The sequence below is a fragment of the Coturnix japonica genome, chromosome 4 (assembly GCF_001577835.2).
Source record: "Coturnix japonica isolate 7356 chromosome 4, Coturnix japonica 2.1, whole genome shotgun sequence".
NCBI classification, from domain to species: domain Eukaryota; kingdom Metazoa; phylum Chordata; class Aves; order Galliformes; family Phasianidae; genus Coturnix; species Coturnix japonica.
In genome coordinates this window covers 48,368,126-48,377,306 of record NC_029519.1, presented here as the reverse complement: position 1 = coordinate 48,377,306, position 9,181 = coordinate 48,368,126, and the positions used below count along the sequence as shown (strand labels likewise).

Below are 9,181 nucleotides of genomic sequence, written 5' to 3'. Positions count from 1 at the left end.
GTGCTGATGGACAGTTAGCTGAATATGAGCCAGCAGTGTGCCTAGGCGGCCAAGAAGGCCAATGGCATCCTGGTTTGTATCAAGAATGGTGTGGTGAGGAGGACTAGGGAAGTCATCCTGCCCCTGTACTCAGCATTAGTAAGGCCTCACCTCGAGTGCTGTGTTCAGTTTTGGGCACCTCAGTACAAAAAAGACATGGAGGTACTGGAACAGGTCCAGAGAAGGGCAACAAGGCTCATGAAGGGCTTGAAAAATCAGCCCTATGAGGAGAGACTGAGGGAGCTGGGGCTGTTTAGTCTGGGGAAAAGGAGGCTGAGGGGAGACCTTACTGCTCTCTTCCAGTATCTGAAAGGTGCTTACAGTGAGAGCAGGGCAAGTCTCTTCTCACTGATGACAAGTGACAGGATAAGAAAATGGCCTCAAGTTGCACCAGGGTAAGTTCAGGTTGGACATTAAGAAACGCTTCCTTACAGAAAGGGTAGTTAAACACTGGAATAGGCTCCCCAGGGAGGTGATTGAATCACCATCCTGGATGTGTTGCCATTTGGATGTGGTGCTCAGGGATATGATTTAGCAGAGGATTGTTAGAGTTAGGGTACTATGGTTAGGCTGTGGTTGGACTCAATGATCTTTAAGGTCTTTTCCAACCTGGGTAATTCTATGATTCTACTGGTGGATGTTCAACACAGCCCACAGATCAGTCCAAGCTCCCTACCCTTTTAAAAATTAAACTACAGTTATTCATCATACTGTAAAGATGATGTATAGAATTATCAAAGTATGGAAAAGACTTAACAGCTGTTCAAAATAATTAGACGTAACCTCAAATGCAATTCCAGTAAAACTCATGGGAACATTAATTTCCGATTTCTTTCCTCTGCTAACCACCACTTGCATTCATCAGTGAGTGACATTTTCACTGCAGCACAAGGTGACATTGTGAGAGCAATAGATGTCAACTCCTGTAAGTTGTCAGTACGTCTGAACTGAGGTGGGGATTTCTGCTTTCACTTTGACTAAAGCAGTTTGCATATCATGCTCAGCTGCTGCACTGGGGGAGGTATGGCTTCTACATGGAGCAGACTTACCACCACTGGAACAGGGCAGAAGGAGGATGCAGCAGTGGACACCAGGCTATGGATAAGCTTCCTGGGGAAGATTCTGTAGAAAGAGTGTTCAGTGTCAGTGCATTGGTTGCCTTTGGGAAAAGGAGGTTTTTAAATTTTTTATGTTGTGATATTTTTATTCTAGTCACATTCTCTCACAAAAGCAAAAAACCCATGCCCTGTGGCCTTTATATTTGCACCTTCTTACGAAGTCCAGAGAATTTAGTCAGTCTAACAGACTGCATTTACCAGGTGACATCTGCTGCACAGAGAAAACAAGACTTACCAGAGAGACAACTATTCCTGAGATGTTGGTAGTGGCAGGGAAGTGATTGAGTGAGATGAACCTTGACAGCCTGGGCAGGAAAAACATTCCCCAGGCCACAGAGGAAGGTGGAAAACTGTAAGGCCCCTGCTGGGCAAACTCATTTACATCTCCAATCCAAAAATGAGCATACACATGAAGCAAAAACATCAGGCAAGGATCAGAAAAAGGATCCTTTGTGCCAGATCAAAGGACTGGCCCTTATGAGTCTTGAGCCTCACTTACAGCCTCACATCAGTCCCTGATGCGTCAGAGGAAGGCAGTAAAACAGATTTTGTACAAACAAGGGCCGATGAATGAATCCTTCCTAGCCATAGCAGGAGACCTTGTAATAATAATGTATTACATTATATATATACAATTATAATGTATTATTATTATTATAAATAATGTAATAATTTGTCTTATTGCAGCACCGCAGTGACCAAAGCAAAGAGCAAGCAGAGGAAGCAACTCCAATTACCAGATTTAATTATATTTTTCAATCATAAGTGCTTGATTCAAATAATGAATTCCAGTCTTAGTGCTGTTTAGCAATTTTTTTTTCAATTTTCATGAAAACCATTTGGATTTGCGAGTAGAATATATAGCCACTTCATTGAAATCAATGCTATTTCTCCCCCAAAAAGGAGAGTGGGCTTTAATGTATGCATAACAAAATTAATCATGAAACCCAATACTTATTTACTGTGTGACTAGGTGATATCTTATTTCAGAACTGCAGGTTATGTACCAACTCCTAGTGAAGCCACATTAGCACAAGACTTGGTATGCACACATTTAGCCAGCACTGCTGGCTGAAGACAGCTTCTCATGGACATCAAACATAGCTCATCCCTCAATAGTTCATTTTCTACTTCCCCAGATTAGACTGGAAATACTCTGTTAAAGGCCTTGACCTGGTATCTCACACCCTTATTAGCCAGTCCATAACATAACATACAAATATAAACTTAGTGATTTTTTTCTCTCTGCAAAGCACAGTTCCCTGGCTTTAGGGAAACTGTAACTCTGCACTCGGGGTTACAAAGCTTCAACCCTTGTTGCACTCAGAGCCATTAGGTTTTGTTGCACCTGGAATGCCCCATATGTCTGCCTGCTTATACAACTCTATAGCAATCTGTCCTTAGGCTTGCTTCCTTGCTGCTGTTTCTAAATGAGCACATACTTCATGTGGACTCACTCCCAGCCCTCAGCAGCTTACAGGGTCACCCGGATCATATCAGCCTCCTTTTTTTTGAGGTCTGAGGTAACTCAGTTACCTCAGGTAACTTTGCCTAGGGTTAAGAGAGCACACAGGCAGCTACTGTGCAGCCCCGTACCTCATTTACTTTCAGACTATAAGATGAAAGGAAGAAAGGAAGGAAAAGGGGAGGAAGAAATCCAAGATATCTTACATTTTAAAAGCTGGTAGACATGTTTCTCCGAGTTCATTATTCCATGCCTACAAACTGCCCATCCACGCTCTAGTCTGTGTAAGTAATCCATGTATAAATTATGTAGTCCATCTGCATATAAGCAAGGGAATTGTTAGGAAAACCAGTTGAAAAATAAATGTCTACATTTACATTTGTTTAATCTGAAGGTACCAATGAATTTCCTCATATTATTATTTCTAAGAATGCCAATGATGCAGTTGGCTGTTTTTTTCCTGCTGATAGCCTTCATAAAACATGAAGTATTCACATTTCTAAAGCATTCACAGTTTCTAAAGCAGTATCCTTTTACACTTATCAGTAGATAATGACAATAAATGCACACGACAGCCTTCCAACACATGCTTGCTGGATAAGGGGCTACATCTAAACTTCAGCTATCATAGTTCAAACCCAAAACTTTAGAAACTGCTGTAGAGCTTGGCATGTCTATCACCCCTCCAGTCCTTTGGCTGTCAAAGTGCAACTGTGCTGAAAATCTAAAGGAGATCACCCTGTTTCTTGACCTCAGAAATGAAGACAACCACATCACATCACAAAGCAGAAAACTCACCAGGCAAAGGGAACACATTGCACAATACAGGACCCTTTCTGTCTCTGGATGCTGGCACTCAGAGTGCTTTCAGGAGACAAACAACTCAGCACACCATTTCCCTCCCAGTTACTGCCCCAGTCACAGTTGTACCCAGCAAAGATCTCTGGAGCAGGAAGAACAAAGCTGGCCTGCAGGATGCTCTCCAGGAGAACGCCAGAAGCATGGGGGTATCCTCCACTCACCTGAAACAATCCAGTGCAGATCCCTTGCCAGGAACAACACCAACCTTAGGCCAAAGCATTTGAGAAAGGCTGAATACCTCTTCCTGGATGGCTTTGGAAATGAGAGGCCTCATTGCAATTCTCCTATTTTCATCTGCTGGGCTAAATTGCTGTTTTCACTGGCATAGGCTAGCAGAGTTTATTTATTGGTATATTCATCCCTGTGCTGCTGGGCAGCAATTGCAAATCTAATTACTTCTAAAGTGGATCTTGGGCTTTTGCACAGGTGTTTTGTTAAATATTAAATCTAAATAAAAAACATACCATCAGGGACTGGTTAATAAACATGAACTACCACTCTCAAGGAGAGGAGTCACATCTTTTTCCCTCCCTGCCACTCTCATGTAATTCCTCAGTCAGCACCACAAGGCAGTGGTGCTGCCTGAGGAATTACATGAGAGTGGCAATCACCATCTCACTGCTTATAAGCAACAGCTGGCACCATTGTCAAGCGTGCAAGCTCAAGACAGGCTTTCTCCCTCTATCACTGCTGGCAACAAAGAGCTAATTGATTTGTGGAGCTTTGTCTCTCCAGGCCAGCTTTGTTCAGTTTCTTCATCGAATGTCTTCAGAGATGTCTGTATAATCCCGTCAATACAACTGCCAGAGATTAATAAATAATTCAATTGAGAATGTGCAAGAATGAATTGCAAGCAAGCCAAAATGCATCAAAAAGTAATTTAAAATGTATTTACACTGACTGAGAATTCACCATTGTAAACGTATTGTAGTGTTCTGCAGTGACACCTTCAACTTAAAAGCCTGGTGGGCTTAAAACAAATAAACAAGCCCAAAAGAAAGAAAGAAAAAAATAGTTGTCACATTTTTCTTATGAGTTTGACTTCAAAATTATGAAGAAAACATCATAGCTGTGGTCAACAAAAAGAAAAATAATGTGGGAAATATTGTAGGAGGTGTTAGCGCTCATTGTTTTTCATTCCTTCTGTATATATTTTTATCCGTGCTTCAAGATTTGATTTTAAATCTCTGAGTGGGTTGGAGGAATCTTAGCTCCCTTATTGCCTTCTCCAGCTTTCATGGCAATTTATATTACCTGATCAAAAAGTTATCCCAAGAGTCATTTAATCAGTTCTTCAAGCTTTTTCTATCATTGGGGAAGATAAAGAGCATAGAAGATATCATTACAATAAAAATATACTGTTCCCTTAGTTGACTTCAGAAGTTTTTGCTTAAATTTTGCTTCTTCCACACTCCACTCCTCGGTCTCCATCGCTGATCACTTTGCACTGCTTCTACTGTTCAGAAGAACTGGAATAACATTCCAAACTGCCTGTGGCTGCTTCTGCCTTCTAGACAGCAGGTAGTATTTTTATTTCTGACCCTGTCAGAAAAATACACACAACTTTAAGACCAACCTGAGAAATGCATTCTCCAGCCATTATTCACCACTATAGATACCCTGGACAGCCAAGTGTATGCTAGCAATTGTGGAGCTAGCCCAGCTGCAACACATGAAGCACACAAACTCTTGTATAATTCAGACATTAGGGAGAGGAAAAGGTAAAATCACGTCACTCACAAATCCTGCAGCACACACAGCTCAGCCACCCAAGAAGAAATATTTTCCATCTGTGTTTCACATGAGACGAATATTTTATATGGTTGTAGTTTCAATGCCACCATTTTATTTCTCTTGAAAAATATAACAGGAAGCTTTGCCAAGGCTCTTTTAGCCAGAACAAAAATGTTTTCAATCAACATGAGACAACAACCCTGAAAATAAACAGCAATAATTGTTTTTCTTTCAACTGCTGTTTTTCTTTCCACTCTGCCATGGAAAAAAAATAAAATGCAAATTTCAAAACCTTTGGCTACTAAACATTCACCTTCTGCTGGTAAAAGTTTATTCACATTCATTTAATCAAAATATAAGGCTTTAACTCACTCTCAAGTTTTTTCCTGAAACAGTTCCTTAATCATTCATTTAAATAATATCAAATTTGAACAATAATTAACAAAGAAGCAATATCAGTTTTGAACCAGTGATCATGCAGTATAGCGACATACATGATATACTTCAGTTTGAATTTCTTATCAAGAAAATAAAGTAACTATTCTTCCTTAAAACAACAACATTCTCCTGAAACAAGTACTATGAGCAATACTTTAGGTTTTTTACGATCATTGGATCATTAAGACTGGAAAAACTTTTAAGACTGTTTTGTCCAACCATTAATCTACCATCAATATTGACCACTAAGCCATGCACCTTAGTACCACATCTCCATGGCTCTTGAACACCTCCAGGGATGATGATTCCAGGCACCACCTCCCTGGGCAACCCATGCCAACCTATCACCACTCTTTCAGAGATGAAGTTTATCCTAATATCCAATCTGAACTCCCCAGGGCAACATTACATCACTCCCTCTTTTTATTCCTATTCTATTTCATCCTATTCATATCCATATCCTTTATACTCCTGCTTAAAGTCCTAGAACAATATTGAAATTCTACAGTCAAAGTGCTGGGTGCTATGGTTGTTTTAGCGCTTAGTTTTCATTTATTTTAATTATTGAATCAACAAGACAATACACAGGGAATGATGGAGTACAGATTAGAATACTTTCTTAATAGTAGTCCACAAAAGCTAGAGAAATGCCTTAGTTTAACTGTTGCTGAGAAGTTATCATATAGTTCATTCCGATGCAAGTAGTAAATTGTTATATTGTTATATTTACGTTATAATTATCCTAATTCTTTCAGTGGTGTCAGTTGTATTCATATTGTTATTGCACCATGGCCATTTGTATTACATTACTGTGGCTAGAAAAACAGTGACTGGGTTAAAACCATGATGCTGCTAGTGAGAAAACTATATATTTCAGCACAGAAAGGCATTATTCCACTAATATATCCACTAATTCCACCATATCCACTAATATTTCCTTCCTCAGGGAGGAGGGTGTGATTTTTGCGAACTAGTCTTTCCCCATCAGATGCCACACAGAGGCGTGTAGGAGGCCTCACCCTGACAAAAGTAGAAAGGTGTAAGGGGCTGGAAAATACAGCTTGAGGCGAGGCACTATTCAGAGAAAGGCAATAGGAGGCCTACTAATTCAGGTTGTTAACCGTGCATAGAATGCCAACATTTTTAAAATATTATAATCAAACATTTTTCTAATCTCCTTTCAAGGAAAATTAGAAACCAACTCAATGCTGACAAGCGTAAGCACTTGTTTGAAGTTACTTAATTGCCTCCACTTTCAGTATTTGACTAAAAGCTCTTTACACACTTTCAGAAACTTTCACTTCTGATCTAAGTGAGTCTTGCAAAAACAGTCCTTCATGGTGTTGCACTGCATCTACTTTGTTCAGCACTGATAGCAGACTTGTAGGCAGGGCTGGTAAATTTTGGTGCAATTTAGAACCTCACAAGAAGCTTCAGGTAAATTTGATACTAAAAATGAGTCAAAACAGAACTTGTGGCTGGAGTGAGAGTCTCATGTTGAAAGTCAGCTTTTCAAATGAGTCTGAAACAATTTCTTTTGTGAAAGCATCACCTATTATAAAGAAACAGCATTTAATGAGATTCTATGAGTGTTAAAATGGAACGCTAGCTATTATCTGACATTAAATCATAAAAAGAACTTGCAGGCACCTCACTGAGCACCAGAGGAGAAAAATGTTCAAGCCTTCTGAAGTACTGTGTACTGCTTAGAGCAATGGCACTGCTAGAATAAAGAGTATGTGAACTTTATGCAAGTGTCATGGAACAAAGCTAGACAACATAACTCAGAAGCAGGCTGACTGAGGAAAGAGGTATTCTTACATGTCAAGATTCAGCTCACCTTCTGACATGTCATTTCATCAGGTGTTCACAGATGAAGACAACTTCGGAGCAGATGGTTTTGGCAAGTCAAAAACCCATAGCAATTTTCCACTGACTGAAGAAAGACAAAGTGACTCAATTTCAGCTTTTTCTTCCCCCTGGGTAGGCGATCTCCCCACCCACTGCAAGCCATAGAATTTTAGCAGTCTTTTTAGACTCCAAAACCAAATGGAAGACTTTGTAAGTGATTGCACATCTTTCCTTTCTCTGTTTAGAGAGCTCCTGGTCTGAACAAATTTAGAATCAAGAAACAAATTAATTTGATACACAGCCTACTTCACAGTAGTAATTACAGAGCTACTCCCTACCTGATTTCATTATCCTTTTCTCCAACTATTTCTCTGCAGGATGTGATGGCTGAGAGAGCAGGCACTTGTCAGAAATGTTTATTTGCTAAGGAGATGTTTTCATACAAGAGGCAAAATCCTGAGATGCACCATGCTTTGAGATGACCAATTGTGTCTCCTCCCAAGTCAGGGCTTTGTTTATATGAGGCCCATATTTTTGCAGCAATTAGAACGGTTGCTTTTCAGTTCACTCCTTGATTCCTTCAACCTGATGGAATCCAGATAGGTGACAACCTTCTGCACACAACCTTGAATCATCTACAGCACAATTTGGAGGGTTTGGGCCATCTTCAAAGTGGAAAGAAAATTTCACCTATCCTTTCTGGTGAGCCATGAAGACCACACTGTTACAGTTCTGTTTTAAAAATCCTGAGTCTTTGTGCTTTTCATCAAGTAACAGTATACATCCAAAGAGTAAAACATTAACAATTCGATACTTTAGCGAATAGCTTGTCCAACACTTTTTTTTTCATTTTAAGGTTATGTACATATTTTATGATACATTCTAAATATAGAAACTGATTGACAGTTCTTGCACAGCGCTTGAAGCTAAGAAGCTTGAAGTACTGTAAAGCTTACATAAACAGACAACAAAAGGAAACTTCTAGTAGCAAATGCCTGAAGAAAGACATTTATCTATCAAATGGAAAGCACAGCCCAAATGATTTGTTTATTGAAGCAAACATTCAAGCATTCATTGTACCACTAGAAAGTAACTTTCAAAAGGTTCTCGACTAATGAAATAGTAAATCCCACACCTAGTAGGTAGGTAGACTTAGAGGAAGTAAGTGGCTTTTTTTTTTTTTCTAAGTAATAAAAATAGAAGAACAGAAACCATTTTACTTGATTCAAAGAAACTGCACATCTTTGGGAACACAGCACCTTTGTTCTTTCAGCTAACTGGTAAGCAGCTGCCAGCAGCAAGCAGACAGTATGCAAACTCCACCAGAGTCTGCTTGTTAGTTCCAGTCTTTACAGTTCTGAGGTAAGCAGCTTGGGAACATCGTGTACCTTTAAAATTTTCAATTCAAAAGCAAGATTCAACTTGTTTCAACGGGAAAGGTGGCAAGGGCCATAATGTTTGCCCTGTTACAAACTGATTTAAAACCCTTTCTCAGCTTTCCCATTCACATGCTGCTTTTCAATCTTTGCTTTCAATGAGTCACCATCACCATCTCACTTGGTTTTATGAGACAAATTAGAAAATCCATTTGGGATGTCTGGTTGCTGACAATGCAAGCAATTTGAGTTTCCTCATGTTAAAGTAGATATAACTGTAAAAAGCCAGGAAGTATGGA

The 9,181-nt window shown here is 39.6% G+C and overlaps 1 long non-coding RNA gene across 1 annotated transcript; it reads right to left on the bottom strand.

The window, feature by feature from the left end:
• Positions 1 to 1,085: 1,085 nt before the first annotated feature.
• Positions 1,086 to 7,585, bottom strand: LOC107313527. Its single transcript, XR_004307255.1, has 3 exons — positions 7,496 to 7,585; positions 2,829 to 5,025; positions 1,086 to 1,161 (listed from the first exon to the last, which is right to left on the bottom strand). It is a non-coding gene; the product is annotated as an uncharacterized LOC107313527 (long non-coding RNA).
• Between the last annotated feature and the right edge of the window lie 1,596 nt (positions 7,586 to 9,181).